Source organism: Mercenaria mercenaria, chromosome 7 (assembly GCF_021730395.1).
Source record: "Mercenaria mercenaria strain notata chromosome 7, MADL_Memer_1, whole genome shotgun sequence".
Lineage (NCBI taxonomy): Eukaryota > Metazoa > Mollusca > Bivalvia > Venerida > Veneridae > Mercenaria > Mercenaria mercenaria.
The window spans coordinates 21,618,753-21,643,450 of record NC_069367.1 but is presented as its reverse complement, the minus strand read 5'-3'; the positions used below and the strand labels follow the sequence as shown (position 1 = coordinate 21,643,450).

The 24,698-nt window shown below is 35.8% G+C and overlaps 1 protein-coding gene across 1 annotated transcript in view; it reads right to left on the bottom strand.

The window, feature by feature from the left end:
• LOC123554767 (muscleblind-like protein 3) overlaps positions 1-24,698 on the bottom strand; it is a 204,864-nt gene that overhangs the window by 155,378 nt on the left and 24,788 nt on the right. The gene's annotated exons all lie outside the window — the stretch shown is intronic.

Sequence of the window (24,698 nt, the reverse complement as noted above, 5' to 3'; positions counted from 1 at the left end):
TAGCTGCTCCAGCAATTAACTTTTGACTGATTGCACCAACTGTTGCAGTGAAGCAAAAATGGATTTATCAATTGATGAAACAATTTCAGATATTTGATAATTCTCAACAGTAAAATATAGAAAAAGATACAGATTATTCCTTAAAAATCATGAGGTAAAAGTCTGTATTCTGCTGCACTGTGTCTTAATATCATTTAAACATGTTTTACTACAAGTATTAAAATTTAAGAATTATATTCTGAGATTTTTTTAAGAAAACAAAGAATGTTTATAATGCAGTCTATAGAAGGATCATACTAACAAGTTTTTTCTGTGTTTCACATCAGTGAAATATAAGTGGATCATTGACCTTTGTGTCAAAACTACAGTCTGTGGGAACCAAAAAAAAATGTATGTGAAGAGAGATAACTCTTACAAAACTTGATAATATAATAAATTATCAAATTCGAATATTATTGTATAATATTTAAGACTTATTTTTTCCTTCAAGGCATGATAAGGTTCCTAAAAACCAACAAGAAACTAGAAGATGCTTTTGTAGAAAAGCACATGTCTCCCCTCTATGATCAGTTGTATAGGCAAGAAGTCAATATGGGACAGGAGTGAAAGTCAAAGAGACACTGACAGTTGGCTGCAATAGGGATCATCTACTTGCCATGTCCAAACATCCCACTAAGTTTAAACATTCTGGGCCTAGTGGTTCTCAGTTTATGAATTGGAAACAATTTTGGGCAAGGACCTTACAATGAGGCTACAGACCAAAGTGATGAAAATCCATCAATCAACTTGTGAGAGGTCTTTCTATTAGCAGTTTTTCAAGTTATTCAAGGGCCATAATCCAAGTGTCTGGAGCGATTTGGGTGGTTATCGAACTTGGCCGAGATATTATGCCCACAAACATTGTCAGCAAATTTGGTGAAGATTGGATGAAAACTGTTTGACTTAGAGAGCAGACATGCTTTTGGACGCTGCCCGCCCGCCCGCCTGCCACGTACAAAGCTTGTTCATCTGTGAAAGTTTGAAGCAAATCAGGCTAATTCACCCATGATTTCAGGCTTATGTGTGTATGAACAGCTGCAATGCTATATACACCCTCCCCCACCCCCATAAATGTGTCGGGGCATAAAAATGTTGACGCAGGACAATGGTGACAGATGTCAGACCATCCACCTATACTAATAGCTCACCCAAAACAAAGTTCAGCTCAGCGGAATAAAAAATTGGACATGAAAGTCCAGTTAATAAGCACATGTTTACTTCATGCTGAAGACTTATTCTAATTTCCAATTCAACTGAATAAAAACTGTATGCTGAGTTGAGAACACAATGTTTTGAATTTTTACCTACATACATATAATGATACAACTAAAAAGACTTTGCTAGACTGTTACATTATGCCTTATCTAATCATCCTAAAGGAACCTTGATCTTTAATCTAGAATCAATAGAGGCTTCATGGGCCCAAGTGTTTTCTCGTCAGATTCCTGGGTGGATCAGTTTATGATGTCACATTGATGTGTGTGGTTCTGACTGGCTGCTTAGTGTTTCCGGTGTTTCCGTTCTTACTTCACTTCAAACTGTCTTTATTCTCAAGGTCAGACTGACCTTTAGGCAATAATCAATGGCAAGGCCACTACAGACCAAATTTCAAGTGAATTCATCAGGTTCACCTCAAACTAATCTGGACAAAAAACTAGCTTCTAAGCAAACAACATATTTTGCAACAATCCATGTATTTCTCATTGTCCAAATATCCAGCTCCCATGCAAATAACTGACAGTAAATCTTGTATAATGGCATTTACAGAATTATATCACACAAGATTTATCACTTTAATGTGGGATTTCTTGCATTTTCATGTGCAACTGAGATTGATAAAGAGAAGTTCTAGATCAGAATAACTACAGGATGATCTGATTACAAACCCTGATATCCAGTATAAAAGTTGTGTCATTTTTTGCAAACTTTGTATTATTACATTTCCACATTAGAAGGATTTTGGCAAAATAAAACAAAATTAGACACAAGTTCTTGAATTATTATAACCAATTTTCTACAGAATTATAATGAACAAACATGACTTCAAGTGTGTTAAAAAGCTTTTCCTTTGATTTTAACGGGTGGCCTAGTTTTTGACCCCATATGACCTAGTTTTAAAACTGGCATAGAAATCATGAAGATAAACATTCTGACCTATACAGCTACTAAACGCTAGCGCCACCACCAAAGTGTGGTGATAAGGAAAAGAGCTAGCTTTCGACGTTTTCTGTAAATGTAGTAATTTATCGATTTCTTATATTATTGTAAACATTTGAAATAATTATCCATGTTTAAATTTTATCGAATGACTATTTATTCGCCATAAATCGGAGACGAAGACTTGCGATGACAAATTTTATGATTACAGTCACATTTTAGTATCGGGATTCAGAACCATTATATGATAATAATCTTCACTGTGAAAAATACTCCATCAACAAATTGATTAAACAGAATTATACATAAATTAGTATCGGGTTCTAAACAATTAAGTAGTGATAAATCAATCTTCACGTGTGAATTAGAAAATTAATCTTCACAAAATATTTAAAGACAGTAACTTTTAAATTTTAAGCTAGAAGACGAGGTGTACATATCTTTCAATTCATACACGCCAACGAGTCTGCTGCATTGTCGTTTCAATCCTGTCAAAGGATCTTTACAAAATTTATCACACTGTAAAGGTAATGATAATCAAGAGCACGCTAGACCGTCACGTAAATTGAAAAAAATCCAGTATTTACATTGTAACAGACAGAAATTTTATTATGAATTCAGTCTTAATTTCAACAACAACATTATGCTCCGCTGTGGGATTTTCATACATATAAATTAAATATTATAGCCACTTATCATATACGACAGCGCCACCACTACTGTATAGCGACTCCACTAGAGTGATAGCGCCACCACTTTCAAAAATAGTGATGATTTTCCTTTTTACTGAGATTTTCGTTATTCTTTGGTGTGTGGGAATACGTGTAATTCATTTTTACACCATTCTGCATGCGCAGGTATGTTCTTACAGTGTGTCTATTCATCGGAATGGTGTTCGAATGGCCGAATGCTGGCCGATATGAAAATGTGCCACTGTCAAATTCGGGAGAAAAGCTCCTGGCACCACAATTTGCATAATATTTTAATGAAATTACAGACAACCTATAGTAAAAGTGTTGTTACACGGCACTACATTCTTCGATTTTCTAAAAAAGTTCTATCAATTAAAATATAAGATAAAATATAAATTTTACTTACATGTTTACAAGTAGAAACAGGCGATAGCTGCACCACAGAAATGTCGATAGCTCTTTTCCTTATCAACCACACTTTGGTGGTGGCGCTAGCGTTTAGTAGCCATGACCTAGTTTCATGAAGATAGGATCATAAATGTGGCCTCTAGGGTGTAAACAAGCTTTTCCTTTGATTTGACCCGATGACCTAGTTTTTGACCCCACATGACCCAGTTTCTATCTTGACCTTGAAATCATCAAGATAAACATTCTGTGCAAGTTTGTATCAAATCAAAGCATAAATGAAACCATTATATAGCTGAAAGGACCAAAATAGAAAAATTTGAACTCGTGATGTAATCTAGCCAGTTTTTGAAAAGAACCAAGATCTTATTGTGATTTAAGTTGTGTGTGTGATTAAATTTAAATGTAAAATGTCAGTTCTATCGTTTTCAAAATGTAAAAAAATTTTTTTTGGCACTTTCATCCGTCAATCAGGGGCCGTAACTCCGGAACTTATGACTGGATCTGATGGATTTATCATGGAATCCAAGATCTATCGTTGTTAAAGATATTCTGCAAGTTTGTATCAAATCAATGCATAAATGAGTCTCTATATGGCTGCAAAAGCCAAAATAGCAAATTTTGGCCCTTTTAGGGGCTATAACTCTGGAACCTATGATGGGATCTGGCCATTTTTGAAATGAACTGGAATATTACGCCAATACAAATTGTGTGCAAGTTTGATTAAAACCAGTTGCAAAATGTGGTCTCTATCATGTTCACAATAAATTGTGGATGGACGAGGGACGCGGCCATCGTCGCCTGACGGACAACGAATAAAGGGCAATCACAAAAGCTTACCTTGCCACTACGTGACAGGTGAGCTAAAAACACAAAACAGAGTTATGGAACCTGTACACTGCATATCAGATCATCACATTGAACAGGTGTGTAAAGTTTCAATCCATTCCCATCAGTGGGTACTGAAATACCAGCTTACATACAAAAACATAACCAAAAAGTCTGAAAAGGAGCAAGCAAAATAAATTTATGGAACCTGTGCAATATAGGACTTTTTTTAGTCAGTTTATCACAGTAATTAAGAGTGTGAAGTTTCAATCTATTCCTACAAATAGTTACTGAGACACCAATACCAGCTTACATACAACAAGAGGGCCATGAAGGCCCTGTATCGCTCACCTGACCTATTGACCTAAAGATCAAGATTAACATTCTGACCAAGTTTCATTAAGATATGGTCATAAATGTGGCCTCTAAAGTGGTAACTAGCTATTCCTATGATTTGACCCCGTGTCCTAGTTTTTGACCCGACATGACCCAGATTCAAACTTGACCTAAAGATTATCAAGTTTAACATTCTAACTAAGTTTCATGAAGATATAGTCATAAATGTGGCCTCTAGAGTGTTAACAAGCTTTTCCTTTGATATGACTTAGTGACCTAGTTTTTGACCCCACCTGACCCAGATTTAAACTTGACCTAAAGATCATCAAGATTCACATCCTGACCAAGTTTCATTAAGATATGGTCAAAAATGTGGCCTCTACAGTGTTAACCAGCTTTTCCTTTGATTTGACCTGGTGACACAGTTTTTGACCCGACATGACCCAGATTCAAACTTGTCCTCAAGATCATCAAGTTTAACATTCTGACTAAGTTTCATGAAGATACAGTCATAAATGTGGCCTCTAGAGTGTTAACAAGCTTTTCCTTTGATTTGACCAGGTCACCTAGTTTTTGACCCCACCTAACCCAGATTTGAACATGAGCTATAGATCATCAAGATTAACATTCTGATCAAGTTTCATAAAGATACAGTCATAAATGTGGCCTATAAAGTGTTAAATAGCTTTTCCTTTGATTTGACCTGGTGACCTAGTTTTTAATCGGACATGACCCAGATTCGAACTTGTCCTAAAGATCATTAAGTTTAACATTCTGACTAAGTTTCATGAAGATACAGTCATTAATATGGCCTCTAGAGTGTTAACAAGCTCTTCCTTTGATTTGACCTGGTGACCTAGTTTTTGACCCCACCTAACCCAGATTTGATCTTGAGCTATAGATCATCAAGATTAACATTCTGACCAAGTTTCATTAAGATATGGTCATAAATGTGGCCTCTACAGTGTTAACCAGCTTTTCCTTTGATTTGACCTGGTGACACAGTTTTTGACCCGACATGACCCAGATTCGAACTTGTCCTCAAGATCATCAAGTTTAACATTCTGACTAAGTTTCATGAAGATACAGTCATAAATGTGGCCTCTAGAGTGTTAACAAGCTTTTCCTTTGATTTGACCTGGTCACCTAGTTTTTGACCCCACCTAACCCAGATTTGAACATGAGCTATAGATCATCAAGATTAACATTCTGATCAAGTTTCATAAAGATACAGTCATAAATGTGGCCTATAAAGTGTTAAATAGCTTTTCCTTTGATTTGACCTGGTGACCTAGTTTTTAATCGGACATGACCCAGATTCGAACTTGTCCTAAAGATCATTAAGTTTAACATTCTGACTAAGTTTCATGAAGATACAGTCATTAATATGGCCTCTAGAGTGTTAACAAGCTCTTCCTTTGATTTGACCTGGTGACCTAGTTTTTGACCCCACCTAACCCAGATTTGAACTTGAGCTATAGATTATCAAGATTAACATTCTGACCAAGTTTCATTAAGATATGGTCATAAATGTGGCCTCTAGAGTGTCAACTAGCTTTTCCTTTGATTTGACCTGGTGACCTAGTTTTAGGTCCTACATGACCCAGATTCAAACTGGACCTTAAGATCATCAGTATTAACATTCTGACTAAGTTTCATGAAGATACAGTCATAAATGCGGCCTCTACAGTGTTAACAAGCTTTTCCTTTGATTTGACCCAGTGACCTAGTTTTTGACCCCTGATGACCCAATATCAATCTAGTCCAAGACTTTTTTGAGGATAACACTCTGATGAAGTTTTATTAAGATTGGGCCAAAATTGTGACCTCTAGTGTTAACAAGCTTTTTCTCTGATTTGACCTGGTGACCTAGTTTTTGACCCCAGATGACCGTATATCGAACTCATCCAAGATTTTATTAAGGGTAACATTCTGACCAAGTTTCATTAATGACCTCTAGAGTGTTAACAAGCTTTTCCTTTGATTTGACCTGGTGACCTAGTTTTTGACCCCAGATGACCCAATATCGAACTTGTCCAGGATTTTATTGAGTTTTGACCATGTTGCATTAAGTTTGGGCCAAAAATGTGACCTTTAGAGTGGTAACAGTCAAACTGTTGATGACAGACGGATGAGAGACGACGGACACAGGGTGACCACTAAAGCTCACCTTTGAGCACTACGTGCTCAGGTGAGCTAAAAACTGAACAAAATTGGGACACCGATGCAGACTCATGTGTGAGTCCAACCACTCTACGTATTCTTTGAAAAGTCAAGCCAAAAATCCTTAAGAAGATCCTATGGAAGCATAAACAATACCAAACAGAATAATAGCAGACCTGGTGGGACTGAGTCTGATCATGAGAGGTAACAAAATGTACAACAACCCTCATGCCCCATAGCACAAGCCCAATCATGAAAATATCCAGTGGTGTCCATGGTCTGAAAGGACCAGAAAATATATACAACATCAAGTACCCCTATTTGAACAAAATGGGGAGAAAACCTTATGATAATGCTACAAACCAAGTCTGATGAAGATCCACTGAGCAGTTTATGAGAAGAAGTTGTTTAACATTATTTCTATAGCTCTTCTGACCTAGTTTTTGTCCAAGTCGTGCAGTTTTGAACTTGACCTAGATTTCATAGTAAAAAAAAAACACATTTTGTTGAAGTAATTATTGTGGACAAACTCACAAATTAGCTCAGGAGATCTTAAGAATCAGTTAACCACAATTCAAAATTGAAATTTGATGAATCTTGGCTTTGTTTATAATCTGTTCTACACAAATCGACTTTAATATTGCTTTTTTTGGGGTTTTTTTTAAATTTATTTCAGCTAAGAGGACAATTAAATGGACCCTTCAATTCATTTCAATGAACCTTAAGTATAACTTTCAAATTACTTTTTCAAAAGCATAGGCACAATACTGTCTATTATTTAAAAGTTCTTAAAGTGTTCCTTCTTCATCAAACTAAAACATTATCTTTATTAGACATCTATGCACACTGCAGAAGACCATTATGTAACAGCATCTGTGAAAAGCTTTTAGAAGTGATGCATTATGAAAAATAAAAATGTGCCACAATAAAAGCTTGCCTGTAATAAATTTGAAGTATCTGTTGCTAAAACATTCTGGTAATAGTATTGCATAATTTACGATACTTCCTTCACCTAGATGCAACAGTGTGGAAGAAACACCAAATGCAAATTTATAAAGTGTGAGCCTGTGAAGATACTACACATAAGGCCATACCAAATTGATATGTCGTTCGTCGGAACTACCGCATGAATAATTTCATTCCCGAGAAAAAAAAATAAAAATTACCCGCCCGCACGTACATAAAAATCTCCGAAAAAAAAAATTTTTTTTCGATTACGTGGTCCGGAATAATAACGGCAAAACAGGTTTTATCGCTGTTTTAATGCGTCAAAGTGATTATGATCGGATTTCATGCGTCCGTAATACATGTAGCTGATGATCCAAACTCAAAAAGTCAGGAATTATGGTGTTGTTCATCATTTGTTTTAAATCTGGAGTGTCTGTGCTAGTGCCACACATGGCCTTCGATGTGCCGGTAGGTAATGAAATAGGCACTTTCTACTTTTGTTCAATACAGTGAAAAGAACGAAGCCCGACTTGTAAGACCTGCACGGGGATGCAGTTAAAATGTTTGGAAATATTGTTCAGATATAAAGTTTTCAAACCATTTGTTATCAGTTGTTTAATTCAGCATGTTAGATCTAGAGCCCAAGGCTGAGGCCAACTACTATTTTAAAAAAATATTTGTTCACAGATCCTGACTTATCACATTGTCTCGGCCCAAATCTTTTTGAACGTAACTTCTTTAGTACAGCAGTCAGATATTCTATCAAAACACATTTAGTCAAGTTAAAAATTGTTTAGCTTTTCAAATAAGTAGTGTTGATATGAAAATAATTTCTTACAAAATCTGTCCTTTTGTAACCCCAGTTTTGCCTCTTTGTACACATGACGCCAGGATATATTTAAAATTGGCTGTAAATTGATTGAACGAAAGAAACTGAAAAAAACAGACTTCCCCAACTCTAAATTTATAGTTCAGTCAAAGCACAACAAACAACACTTTTAAGGGTGGCCATATTGGGACCATTCTTTGTCCGCCTGTTATTATTTTTGCCTGAAATGAATCTCTACCACAAAAGCTTAAGCTAGCCTGATCATGATCTGTTAAGAAATTATTCCAAATCGATTCGAGCAATGTCGAAGCATCTGTATGCCCAACTCCGTTTGGTCGCACTGGTCAAGTGGTTTATTACTTCCCCTCACCTCTATGGGTAGGATTTCCACTAGGGGCACAAATTTGTTCATGTGTCAAAGCCATCTAACTGTGTTTCAGAAGAAATGTTATTCCACACAATCATGTGCCTGTTTTGTCTTTAATATTCCTCATCCTGTGCCATTAAATAGGCACGTCTTCAGATTAATGTAGAAAAATCAAAATTAAAAATAAGACACTCATTCCTTAGTAATTAAAATTACAAAATAAAAAAAAATAAAGTGATTCAGTGAGTTTTGGCAAGAATTTATTTGCAAAATCATTCATGTAGTCTTTAAAACATATAGAAAAGCTATATACTGTGTTACCCACACTGTAAATGTTTGATTTCTGTGTTATTTCTAAAGAAATGTTAACTTTATATATAATCATAACCGCCTCCTCAAGGGTTCAAGCTGGGAAAAAAAATAAAAAAAGCCCGCTCGCTCCATGTAAAATCTACCCGCCTCTGAAAAAATCAAAATTGAGAAAAAAAAATAAAATAAAAATTTCGCTCGCCCGCTCCTATGTTTTTTGAAAATTTTCCGAAGAACTATTAATCAATTTGGTATGGCCTAAAACCATGTAAAAATGATATCATGTGTAATAATTTCTTTCCTTCAACAGAAAAAGAAACATAACTGTTGCTTTTTCACTATAATATATTATTGTTTTTAATTCCAAATTATGTTACTGATAAAACTTGGTAAAACAATGAACTCAATTAACTTTTGGATCAGAACTCAAGTACTTTAATACCACTCTTACTTAAATGCAAAAGTACATGCATATCAAAATTTAAAATAGGATTTCTGCTCGATTTTCCAAGGTTTTTACCTTATCTTTTTTATCATCTGGCAACAAACGAGCACCGCAACGCAGAGCAATATGTGCCCAAAGATATGACCTTTGACCCCTAAGTGCGACCTTGACCTTGAAGCGAGCCATCCGAAACATGCACTCTGCGGGTTGTCTCGATGTGGTGAACATTTGTGCCAAGTTTCTTTAAAATCCTTCAAGCAGTTCAAGAGTTACAGAGCAGACAAAAAACAAACCCATTTGACCCCTAAGTGTGGCCTTGACCCTATAGTGAGCCATCCAAAACATGCACTCTGCATGTGGTCTTGATGTGGTGAACATTTGTGTCAACTTTCTTCGAAATTTTTCAAAGTGTTCAAGAGTTACAGAGCGGACATGAAATTGCTAACGGACAGATGGGCACTAGGGACATAACTATCCCTTCCAGCATATAATAAAGGTAACAGAATGATGTCCTTAAAATATAAATAATTATACAGTCAAACCTGTGAACAAAGACCACTCTTCCGAACAAGCAAAAGTGGTCTTTGTTCACAGGTGGTCTTTATTTGGGAGGAAGAGTCACTTCTCAGTTAGCCATTATCATGCTGATAAAAAGTTTTTTACAGCTTCTTGCATTCTTTATGTTCTATGTATTCTATGTTCTATCGGCCGGTGCAAACTTGCAAATTTTCAATCAAGCAGTAATTATTGTTTGTTATAAGGCTAACATCGTGAAAATTCGGTGGATTTCAAATATTTTCAAGCCGGAATGGTCCAGCTTGGTCGTTATTTGGGGGCAAATATGACCCTTAAAGTGACATGGCAACTCTCTCAGCAAGACTGTAACCTATACCTGGAAGAAAATTCAGGTTTTTAGATACTGACAAACAAATTTGTGAAAAAGATCATTTTTCAATTAAAGATGTAATTTGAAAAAGACCTGTTGGCTAAATGATAAAATATATTTAAACCAATTAAACATGTGCAGAAAAAAAAAACATGCCATGGATGGACTGAATCTGAGATTTTATTGTCGTTTTATAGCCAATATTTCGCAGTTGACAGTAAATGAAAAAGAGTGTTTTGAATAATTTATTTCTGAATTGTGAAACTTAATGAATGATGGCTTATTAATGCAATGAAAATCCACCAAGCTCTGATATTTTAACAAGCATTTATTCATTCTTAAATTATAATACTCTTTTATACTATTTAATACAGGATTATTCAAGGATGATAAATATACAGCAAACATATACAAAAATTATCTCTATTTCTAGTTAAGTTATGAGCTTTGTTTTTAAGTTATTCAGTTCTCTTCTCTAATATCGGGAAAATTTCTCAGATAGAGCAGTATACTGTTATTTTTTTCGCATGAAAACGAACATAACCAAATCATACTTGTATAAAACTAAAAATGTGTCTAAAGAACATGCTTGCACATGATTATGTGACATTAGCACACAGATATATAAGTGCATTTTTAAACAAGAGCTCGACTATTCAACAGCCTTGTCAACTGAATGAATACGAGTCGAAAAAAGGGCATAATTTAGTAAAAAAGCAAAATAGGGTTATGGAACCTGCATAGTGCTTATCAGCTCATGACATTAGACAAGTGTGTGAAGTTTCAATCCTTTCCCATTAGTGGATACTGAGATACCAGCTTACATACAAAAACTTAACCAAAAATTTCTATGTTGAAAAAGGGGCATAATTTTGTAAATAAGGAAAATAAAGTTACGGGACCTGCTTTGTGCATGTCAAATTATGACAGTGAACAAGTGTGTTAAGTTTCAATCCATTCAAATTAGTGAGTACTGAGATACCAGCTTACATATAAAACCTTAACCAAAAAATTCTAAGTCAAACAAGGGGCATTATTTTGTAAAAAAGTGAAACAGAGTTATGGAACCTGTGCAGTGTATGTCAGTTTATCACAGTGAATAAGTGTGTGAAGTTTCAATCCATTCCCACAAGTGGTTGCTGAGATACCAGCTTACATACAAAAGCTTAACTAAATTGGGACGCGGACGCGGACGCCGACGCATGGTCGAGCGATTTATGTATAATTTGCCAATCCTATTCTGTTGTTCATTTCGCATGAACATTTAAAAAAAAAAAAGTTTCGTTTTTTATATTTACATTATATTTTATTTCTACTTGTAAACAAAATTAAATTATAAATAGGACACATTTTGTTGCATTTAACATTAAAATCAGATTTGCGGCCATTCTGTTCACCAGGCACTCAGAACAACTGCCACGTCATTTAAGGAATGTCTCCCTGACTTATACGCTAACGTCGTCAAAAACAGCCTCCCGTTATCACTAAGCAATGTTGCCCCGGTGAAATGGAATTCATGAAATCATGAATTTTTCATCACCATTATGAATTATTCATGAACTGTTCTGGATTACTTCTTAAAGTTTTATGCATGAAGTGTCATTTGATCTACTTCATGAAGATATCAAGCATTACTGACAGATTCATAAAATCCTTGAAATATTCATGAACTAGTTTAAGAATGAATCAAGATTTTTTCATGAATGTCAATATACCTATAGAATTCAAGAAAAATTCTTGAAAAAAATGATGAACATTTTATGAGCAGTTTAAGAATATTAAATTCTTAAAACATTCTTTATGTGTTCTTAAGAAAAAGTCATGAATATTTAATGAGTATATCTATGATTCATTAAAAGTACTTAAATTCAAAACCTTTTTCTAGTTCAGTGCCAGTTCTTGAACCCAATTGTGAGTTTCTGAACTGTCCATTCATTAAACATAAAACTTAGGTTTACCTTTTACAATAAATGAATAAGTTCATGAACTGTTCATGAATGTTCATGAACATTAAATTCAATTGTCACATGATCAGTTTCCATTATTTTGTTGCATGCTGGGAAATTATTTGCACATGTGATTCAGCAATTTTTGAGAAGTTTGTGCAGCAAATGAGAAGGAAATATTTATCATACTACAGTAAGGAATGGTTTAAAAGGAACATGAGTATACTGAATATCAAATACGTAACTAGAAAATGCTTTTGTAAAAAAGCGCATGTCTCCCCCAATGCAAAGTCCTATAGGCAAGAAGTCAATAGGGGTCAGGAGCGAAAGTCCAAGAGACACTGATGGTTGGCTGCAATAGGGATCATCTACTTGGCATGTACAGTCATCTCGCTAAATTTCAACACTCTTGGCCTAGTGGTTCTCAAGTCACTGTTCAGGCTCCTGTGACCTTGACCTTTGATCAGATGACCTCAAAATAATTAAGGGTCATCTACTCTGCATGTCCAATCATCCTATTAAGTTTCAACATTGTAGGTCAAGTGGTTCTCAAGTTATTTCCAAAATATGATTTTACATGAACAGGCCACTGTGACCTTGACCTTTAATAGACTGACCCCAAAAACAATAGGGGTCATTTATTCTGCACGAACAATCATCCTATGATGTTTCAACATTCTGGGTCGAGATGTTCTCAAGTTATTGATTGGAAATGGTTTTCCATGTTCAGGCCCCTGTGTCCTTGACCTTTAACAGAGTGACCCTAAAATCGTTAGGGGTCATCTACTCTGCATGACCAATCATCCTATGAAGTTTCATCATTCTGGGTCAAGTGGTTCTCAAGTTACTGACCGGAAATGGTTTTCAATGTTCAGGCCCCTGTGACCTTGACCTTTCACAGAGTGATCCCAAAATCGTTAGGGGTCATCTACTCTGCATGACCAATCATCCTATTAAGTTTCAACATTCTGGGTCAAGTGGTTCTCAAGTTACTGACCAGAAATGGTTTTCAATGTTTAGGCCACTGTGACCTTGACCTTTGACGGAGTGACCCCAAAATCTATAGGGGTCATCTACTCTTCATGACCAATCATCCTATGAAGTTTCAACATTCTGGGTCAAGTGGTTCTCTAGTTATTGATATGAAATTGTTTTCAATGTTCAGGCCCCTGTGACCTTGACCTTTGACGGAGTGACCCCAAAATCAATAGAGGTCATCTACTCTTCATGACCAATCATCCTATGAAATTTCAACATTCTGGGTCAAGTGGTTCTCTAGTTATTGATCGGAAATGGTTTTCAATGTTCAGGCCCCTGTGACCTTGACCTTTGACGGAGTGACCCCAAAATCAATAGGGGTTATCCACTCTTCATGACCAATCATCCTATGAAGTTTCAACATACTGGGTCAAGTGGTTCTCTAGTTATTGATCGGAAATGGTTTTCAATGTTCAGGCCCCTGTGACCTTGACCTTTGACGGAGTGACCCCAAAAATAATAGGGGTCGTCTATTCCAGCAGCCCTACAACCCTATGAAGTTTGAAGGTTCTATGTCAAATGGTTCTCCAGTTATTGCTCGGAAATGAAGTGTGATGGATGGACGGACGGACGGACGGACGGACGGACGGACGGACTGGGCAAAAACAATATGTCTCCTAGGGGAGACATAATTATGGTGCTGTTATAAATTGTTCATTTTAAAAATATAAAATCCTTCTAAAATGTCACAAGTTTTCACGACCCTGAAGCAGAGCTAGTCTCTAAATTTCAATCTTGAGATTAAAGTAAATTATACATTGTTTAACTTAATGTTTTATATTTCATACAGCAATTGTTTACTTCTTATTATGCTCCCAATCCAACTCCAGGTTACTGTTTGACTAAACATTTTTTTAAGGTTGGAAAATGTCATTGTCACAGTGACTCAGTACAGACTAAAACAATCTCTAGCCACTAACTGAACAACACTTTGACCTACAGGATTTTTTCTTGTATCAAACTATACTGATATTGTTCAAAGAATCCCATTACATGCAGATCTCTCAGGTTTCACTCCTACCACTGGTTACCTTGACTAGTTCATGAAGAAGTCATGAATGCTTCATGAGTACTTCATGAAGTATGAATAAACATTTGACAGGGGAATGAAATAAAGAACAAAAACTTCATGCATTATAATTCATGAAGTGTTTTTTAAGAATATTTACATGAAGTCTTCATGAAGAATTATTAATGCACAGTTCAAGAACTTTTCATGCAAAATACCCATGCTTGATTTCATGCATTTTTATGCATCCATCAATTTTACTGAAAATAACTCATGAAGTATTCATGGCAAACATGTGAACTGAAAATGAGACAATGAAATTAAGAAAAAAAACTTCATGCATTATTCATGAAGTGTTTTTTGAAGAATAATTGCATGAAGTCTTCATGAACATTAACATCATGAACATTAATTAATGCATAGGTCAAGAATTTTTCATGCAAACAATACATGCTTGATTTTATGCATTTTTATGCATTTTGTTGTTCTAATTATTCATGAAGTTACATTTCATGAGTTGTTGATGAATTTGTCTCATTTTCAGTTCACTTCTTCCTCATGAAGACTTCATGAAGTCCTGCGTGAAATCCTGCGTGAAGTAATCATGCAAAATTCATGAATACTTCATGAAGTATGAGTATTCATTTGACAGGGGTGATTAACTTTCCCACCTTTCCTTTTGCTGTTCATACGAAATGAACGTCATGATTTTCAATGGAAAAGAATAGGGCGAATGTAAATATTGAAACTTAAATAAGTGTTCTTAATGTATGTACAGGAAAAAAAACAATGAGGATACACATTTATTTCTCCTTTAAATGATTAGAAATTTCATCGTCTTCTTATGGTGAATGTTGGCTGTGGCTAAGTTGTTTGTATATTTTCAAAGCAGACAAGAAAAATGACATAAAATCTTTTACCATGACCTATTATTTAGGGGTCTAGATCTTTCACATAACATTCATATCATTATAGAGATTTTTTGTGCTAAGTAATTACAATATTTATCTATGCGTACAAAACTACAAACTGGTTGATGAACTTAGTTTAATACTTAGTCTAGGACATCATTGCAAATGCATCAAAAACAAGCAAATTTGAAGAATTGGTATCCCCCGATAACTGATGAAAAAAAAAATGGGTGGGAGGTGGGAAGGCAAGACTGAGGTGGTGGAACGGTACAACTTTGCACTCTGATAAATATTCATGAAAGGTCTGAGAAGAAATAATAATAAAAAGAAATGAATTTTTTTTTTTGTTGGGGGTGGGGGGGGGGGGGGGGGACCAAGGCAAGGTGGTTACCAGGTGTGGGTACAAAACTTCACATGTTTGTAATAAATTTTCATGGAAAAGAATGAAAGAAGTTTAATGAAATTCTACCAATTGGTTGGTTTGTTATGTACAAATTTGTAGGTTTTAAAACAATTTAAGGGCAATAACTCCAAGGAAAATTGACCAACTGAAAAAAAAAATGACAGGCATCATCAAAGTATGTTGGTTCATATTTATTTCAAGTTTCATGAAATTCTATCAGCTTATTACTGCGAAATGGCTGAAGACATGGATTTTTTATTAAATCAAGGGCAATAACTCTAAGAGAAATTGACCAATCAAAAAAAAACTTGTCAGGCATCATCGCAGTATGTAGGTGCATGTTTATTTCAAGTTTCATTAAATTCTACTTAATAGTTACTGAGAAATGGCTGCGGACGGACATTTTTGGGCATTTTTCATTAAATCAAGGGCAATAACTCTAAAGGAAATTGACCAATCAAAAAAAAAAACTTGACGGGCATCATCGCAGAATGTTGATTCATGTTTATTTCAAGTTTCATGAAATTCTATCAGCTAGTTACTGAGGAATGGCTGCGGACGGACACAAGGACGGACGGACAATACCATTTCAATACCCCCCTCCCAATTTCCCGGGGGATAATAAAGACATGTGACAGTTTTTGAACAAGGTGAGGTACTTTCAGAAAATTTAGTCCCTTTATATTTTATAAGGGAGACAACCTCATACTTTAACATTTAATTAAAATCCGACAGATTTGCAAAACTATCATGTTACGTCAACTTGACTGTGTTGGCTATAAACATCATTTTAAAAGTTCTAAACAATGCTAGATTGTGCTCATACACTGAAGTTCTGTGAAAAGTAAGTATAATAGTTTTGTTAACATTAATTTACATAACCCATTTCCTGATCTACTCACTGATTCAATTTTTTTAGTTGATTATCCATGTCTAACCTAACCAACAAAGAAAACTGCAGGTTTGGAACTATTTTAAGACGGCAGTCAAAACATTTGTTTGTTTTTGGTTTAACGCCATTTTTCAACAGTATTTCAGTGCAGTTAACCTATCCAGATTTCCTGGACTCTTTAGCAGTACAAATCTGTTCTCCACAAGTAACTACCAATTTCCCCACATGAATCTGAGGTGGAGGACAAATGATATCAGACACAATATCTTTTATCAAATCATCACGGAGAACATAATTTATGCCCCGCCAATTTCTCTAATCTTGGTAATTACTCTTTTTATGGAAAACTATTCATATTTTATATGATGTTTATAATTTTTCAAATAACATTGTTTTAAGATGATCTGATGATGTGCATTTTTATGTAAAAAACATCATTCTAAACCACTGACTGACATGCAGTCAATAAAGTTTAGTCAACAGTCATCATTCTGTGGTGTAAGAGAAGTACTTTTTTGTTGGTGTCATGGGACTAAACATTTTTAGAAATCTGCAGACACTTGATGTAAGGATATATATATAGACCAAATCTGGTAAGTGCCTCCTATAATATATGTTTAGACAAAGTTTTATTAAAAGCATGCATCGTGGAAGACTGTTGAACTATTTTGTTGTTGAACCTGAATTATATCATAATTAATGTCAACTTAATAGCTAGGAAAAAGGGGTTTTCACCAAAGAAATATTTGCATTTGAGATCAGTAAAATGTACAGGATTTATAATTTGATTAGTTTATATATATTATATGAGCCGCGCCATGAGAAAACCAACATAGTGGCTTTGCGACCAGCATGGATCCAGACCAGCCTGCGCAGTCTGGTCAGAATCCATGCTGTTCGCTAATGGTTTCTCTTTTTGCAATAGGCTTTGAAAGCGAACAGCATGGATCCTGACCAGACTGCGCGGATGTGCAGGCTGGTCTGGATCCATGCTGGTCGCAAAGCCACTATGTTGGTTTTCTCATGGCGCAGCTCATATGTCCTTGAAGACCACAAATATTTTCACTGAATAAGTTTCTAAATGTGGTTTCTAAGGAAACTGAACATTCTAGACAGCCCATACAAAATGCTTGCTAGGTGTAATTGTTTTTACTGTTTACAGGGAAGGATGATCCATTACTGCCATCAGTCACTAGTCTGTTTTTGGGGGAGAAAAAACTTATTTGTCTTTGGCAAATACACTTTCTTGAGTGCTTCACCACTGACATAAACATTTATTAGATTAAACAGTTTTGTTTGTTTGTTTGCTTTCACATAATATGGGATTATCTTGGGTAATGCTTTTGTTTAGGAACTTCTACACAATTGAGATAAGTAGCGGTACATTAGACACACAATTTCAGTAATTTATTGTAACCAAAAATCAGATTGAGGGTGGTAAATCAATTAAGTAAATGTTGTTAGCATAATATAATAATGTTCCTTTCTTAATGAGCTAAGTAAGTTATACTATTCATACCCATATATACAATTTTAAAGAGATCTGCAAATTTGCCCCACCGGATATTAAATTTTGCGCCATAGGAGCTATATTTTCAAAATGCAAAATTATACCCTGAAGTGTATGACCAATGATGTATTTTGTGGTTTTAAGTTTCAAGGTGACGTTAAAATTATGAAGGTCAAGGTCATCTATAAATATATGGTAGAGAGAATATATATGAACTAAATAACCACCACAATATACCAGACCAATTACGGCAAAGCACCTAGCTGAGCGCGCACATTATTGCCACCGCAAGTCCACCAACCCAATAATATTAGTTTTGATGCTGCTTTATATACACACCCGAATTGTACTACACATTGGTACCAGTTCAACATTTACATACTGTAAAATCATTTAATTTCGTGGCCATAAAATTTCGTGGTTTTGGTCAAAACGGAAATTTCCTTGGGATATGAATTCGTGGATTTCAACTTTTGAACATAAAATGAATGGGAATTTTACTTGTTCATTGGGATTAAATTTTGTGGATTGACTCAACCACAAAATCCACGAAAATGAGTCCCCCACAAATATTAATGATTTCATAGTTGTACTCAAATTTCTATTTTCATGTCTCAAAAATCAGCAGTGACATTTTAGTCTTTTTAACTGATTGGGACCAGAGAAGCTACATTTTCTCTCTCTGAAAGTTAACTGGATCTTGGGGATACACTGAATATATAGAGTTAGTTTGCATTAAGGGATACAAGTCAAATGGTTTATCGCGGCCAGAAATTTGTACAAACCGGACAGAAGTTGCGAAATTGTCATTTGTGCAGGAAAGAAGCGTTTACCATAATGTCCAGTACTGGACAGGTATAGTGACATACGTTTAAGATATCATGCTTTCTGTTTATGCAAGTAAACTTGTGTTTGGTTAAATTTCAACAGAGCACAATTGTCTGAACAGTGTACAAACTCATTACTGTTTTTTCAGGCAAGGGTGGAAAAAAAGTGGTAGACAATGAAAGCAGTAACATTTTTATTAAAAAAAAACAAACTACAGTCGAGACTGTTTTAAGAGACAGAGTTTGGGAAGCAGCGAAAAAGGTCACATATGACAGGGAGTCTCTTAAAACAGTCTCACTTAACAGGATGACGCTGGTTTCATATGTTTTTCCAATTAAAGTATATGAATATCGGATACTTCAATACTGGCCTCTTTTAAGGTAGGAGTGGAAAATGATTAAATACTATTTCTTTAATTGCATATTGATAAAATATAAATTTCAAATAATTTGCATCATTCGTATGATGTTGATAAAACAAATTTAAGCTCATGATCTGGCAAGAAAGGGGAGCAGTAAAATATAAATGTTCCATTTGAACTACTTACACACTGAGGTTTATGACATTTATATTTTTGTGTACTAATTATTCATTGTCATTTATTCGATTATTGACTACATCTTTAATCTGTGTTTACTTCGTCGTTTCCTGTTAAATACCGCCATATTTTTGTTTCACCAGGAATAAAGTTAATTTATGCACCGACTCCGAATTCTTCAGCGACTTTATACGCTGGTTTTCCCTAATCGAACAATTCAAGTGCCTTAACACGCTGTTCTAATGTCAAAACAGTTCTTTTTTATGCTTTTCATCAGCCATTTTTTGTAAACAAATTAGTTCTCGTCTCAAACAACTTCACGCGAGATAAAGAACGGTAACTCTGTCGTGTAAAATCTTGCGAGGGGGCGTCTCAAAGTCGCTGAAAACGGTCTAAATATCGATTCGGGAGCCTGATTTCACAGTCGCTTGTCGCGTAAGGCAGGGGGTTGCTTAATTCAGACTCTTTTCATAGTAAATTGCCTCCGGAGCATAAAATAGGGTCGCATATGACAGGGAGTCGCTAAATTCAGGGGGTCGTTAAGGCAGTCTCGACTGTATGAGACAAACATTTCCAACATCTTTGGACGGTTCAAAAATCCCATGTTAAACATACGATAAAGCCCGAAACGCGTGAAAATGTTCCGAATGTAAATCGGGTGAAGTAGGCGCTCTATGTATAGAGTTAGATTATGCGTCTTGATACTGTACCAGAGGGGTCGGTCAATTGTGGGTTATTGATTACACTGGGTGAGTCTACTTACTTATTACTTGAGGATGAAAAAAAAACGTGTTGCTCTTAAACAAGGGTGGCGGTTGAACTACAAAAAGTACAACAACAGTTAATTCACAACAAACTGTACAGTATGTTTTATAATCAGTAGAAGTTAGTCATATTTACGCTTATGAGACCTGTTTCACCCATAAGTAAAGAATTCACAGGTCCATCATGAAATATTTTCCCAAGCGCATATGCTTCACCTACTCAATAATCAAATTCAGAATGGCTGACTTTCCCATACTTCAGAACTGCTGGGATACAAGTTCGAATTATAAATTATTATATGATAGAGAATTTATACCAACTAAATCACCACCACAATATACCAGACCAATTAAGGCAAAGCATATATATATACTTACGTCAGTTTGTAGGTCTTGCCACAAGGTTTGTTGAGTGTGAGTATGAACTGAATTGGGTCATTTATGTTGGCTGTAGGACCAAAAATGTTGTTTATAAGATTTTAAGTCATATTCGGGTAAAGTCATCTGTATATAGGTCAGTTTGTAGGTCTCACCACAAGGTTTGTTGAGTGTAAGTATGAACTAAATTGGGTTATATATGTGGGCTGCAGGCAATCTGGTTTGTAGGGGCCTCCACGGTCGATTGGTTAAGGTCACTGACTTCAAATCACTTGTCCCTCATCGATGTGGGTTCAAGCCTCACTTAGGGCATTGAACTCTTCATGTGAGGAAGCCATCCAGCTGGCTTACGGAAGGTCGGTGGTTCTACCCAGGTGCCACTCGTGATGAAATAATGCACGGATGGGCACCTGCGGTCTTCCTCCACCATTACAGCTGGAAAGTCGCCATATGACCTATCATATGTCAGTACGACGTTAAATAATAAAAAAACAAATCTGGTTTGTACCAACAGATGGATTAAAAGACAGCAGTTCAATCACTATATGCCCAGGGCTTAAAGTTTCTAGTATTTAGAAATTCTGTTGCATGCAGATAACTCTACTATGAACACTCAAGATAAGTTTTCTTTTTTTGGCACTGATCACTCTAGTTCAAAATGTGTCTGCTCTTTAAACTCTGCTGAGAATGTTCTTGTTTGTTGAATTTTTGGGCATTTTAAACTTACGTAAATAACGAGGCATGGAATCATGCTGTGTGCAGTGTATACAATCTTCTGCAGGAAGCAGAAATGCTCCAGAATGCAACCACTTGAAAATCTGCACAGAATGTGCATTCACTTGCATGCTGCAGTGCAATATCAGTTTTAATTACACTTTCAAAAAATGTTAGCTTGATTTATTTCATTCAGTCTAGACTGCATGATGGCTTTTACCATATGCACGTGTTTCTGTTCACTGTACATTTACATTAAATATTAATGGGAAAGACTTCAAACCTCAATGATTTGGGTAGTTTTATTTGAGAAACTATTGAAACGGCCATGTGCCAGAATGTATGCAGTTATCAAATTCCCATAATGATTTAACAGTACCTTTGTATGGAATTAAATTGCAGTGTGTGTCATAGGAGACTAATTCAGGTCTTCTACCATTGTACTGAATTCCTCCTTGTCAATTATTCATATTTGAAAGAAAAAAAATGTATTGACTCTACTTTAGTGTGACTCAGTGGGGTTTAGCAGAAACAAAAAATGATAATCAGTGTTTTATGGGGCTGAAACTTTCACAAAGTGCAATGGCAAATGCTTGAACTAAGGGCCTAATAGGCTTTCACTGTCATTTCAGTCATGATCACCCAATCATTTTGCTAAGAACTGCATATAGGCTAAGCTGAATTGGGTATTTAAAAACAATTTGTTACTCCAAAAATTGCAGTTTAGATAAAATTTCAAACAACTAATTTGCATGCAGAAATTTCTATAAAAAGCATTGTAGACAAGTATTCTCACATACTTTGCTGAAATATGATAGGGGGAAAAAATATTCGTCAGAAATAAAGCCTGTTGGATAGTTCATGGTCTTCTTATGCATTAGTTACTAACATCCTGGTTTATGCTGGTACACACAGATAAAATCAAGAATTATGTATTTCAGATTTACACAGATATTTTAATATGCATTAAAATTATACGAATTGCGTAATTTACAATTTAATTGCATGTTTACGCGAATACACAGCCTAGCTGTTGTTGAAGAAACTTGAACCAGGGTAATAGGTACATAGAATTCTTCATATAGCTCAGTGCCCTTAGGTTGATTCTGGACCAATTTACAGAGTAACATATTATCCACTTTAGTCAAAATTACAGTATGTGCTTGTTTATTGACAGGGATCGAATTTAGCGGTCGCTAACTCGCGAAATTCTAGTAAGAATAAAAAAATGCGAGTAGGAAACCATGGCACTCGAATATTTTCGCGATCACTTTCGAAAATCAACAAATTCGCTCAAACTGTCCTTTCCTCTTTAAAAACTCCTTTGGGGTAGTTATTTTACTGATAATCGCGTGACCACTTGTAGACCGTTGTTGCTGTTATACAAATGTAATTATCATCTAAGTAAGTGTCTAGACGATATTTTTTATTGTTTTGGTCTGTGATTCGCAAAGTTCTGCGAAAATGGAGAGGAAAATTACAAATTTCTTTGGGCGAAAATACCTGTGGAGACCTAAAATGCTAGCGACACCATGGCAGTGAGCTGAAAAAACTTAAAACTTCCGAGACCAGCCAAAAGTCCAAAGAATCATTGAGTATTTTGGTTTGTTCTTCAGAAACCAGAAAATCCCAGTCTGTTCGAACCATGAAAAAGCGGAAACGGAGCTGAACATTAAACTTTTATATGAAACCAAACCAACAAAACAACTTAATAAATTTAGCACGTAAAACAGCCTTTAAATAATTGCTAGTGGAACCCACCATTTTGCTAGTGGAAAAAAATGGCACTAGCAAAAAAAATTGCTAGTGGGAAAAAAAGTTAAATTTGATCCCTGATTCATATACAATTATAATATTTTCAAAATTTAATTATGTAAAATTATGCATTTTATCAGAAGCTTGCTTTATGGTGGTGCACCTTGAATGTTGGATTCCAAAACTGACACAAGTAAACAATATGAAATTAAAATACATTTCCTACTTTAATTACAGATGAAAAAGTTTCAGACATACCGACTGATACATAAGGACACTAAAACATGGACTGAGACACATGGTCACCAAAAGCATGTTTGGACTGATACACAGTCACTAAAAACACGGACTAATACACATGGTCACCAAAAGCATGGACTGAGACACATGGTCACCAAAAATATGGACTGAGACACATGATCACCAAAAACATGGACTAATACACATGGTCACCAAAAGCATGGACTAATACACATGGTCACAAAAAACATGGACTGAGACACATGGTCACCAAAAGCATGGACTGATACACATGGTCACCAAAAGCATGGACTGAGACACATGGTCACCAAAAGCATGGACTGATACACATGGTCACCAAAACATGGACTTATACACATAATCACCAAAAACATAGACTAATACAGAGTCATGGTCACCAAAAGCATGGACTGAGACACATGGTCACCAAAAGCATAGATTGATATACAGTCATGGTCACCAAAAGCATGGACTGACACACATGGTCACCAAAAGCATGGACTGACACACATGGTCACCAAAAGCATGGACTGACACACATGGTCACCAAAAACATGGACTAATACACATGATCACCAAAAACATGGACTAATACACAGTCATGTTCACCAAAAGCAAGGACTGAGACACATGGTCACCAAAAGCATGGACTGATACACAGTCATGGTCACCAAAAGCATGGACTGACACACATGGTCACCAATGACACACATGGTCACCAAAAGCATGGACTGACACACATGGTCACCAAAAGCACGGACTGATACACATGGTCACCAAAAACATGGACTTATACACATGGTCACCAAAAGCATCAACTAATACACAGTCATGGTCATCAAAAGCATCAACTGAGATACACATGGACTGATACACATGGTCACCAAAAACATGGACTAATACACATGATCACCAAAAACATGGACTAATACACAGTCATGTTCACCAAAAGCAAGGACTGAGACACATGGTCACCAAAAGCATGGACTGATACACAGTCATGGTCACCAAAAGCATGGACTGACACACATGGTCACCAATGACACACATGGTCACCAAAAGCATGGACTGACACACATGGTCACCAAAAGCATGGACTGATACACATGGTCACCAAAAACATGGACTGATACACATGGTCATCAAAAACATGGACTGATATACATGGTCACCAAAAGCATGGACTAATACACATGGTCACCAAAAGCATGGACTGATACACATGGTCACCAAAAGCATGGACTGACACACATGGTCACCAAAAGCATGGACTGATACACAGTCATGGTCACCAAAAGCATGGACTGAGACACATGGTCACCAAAAGCATGGACTGAGACACATGGT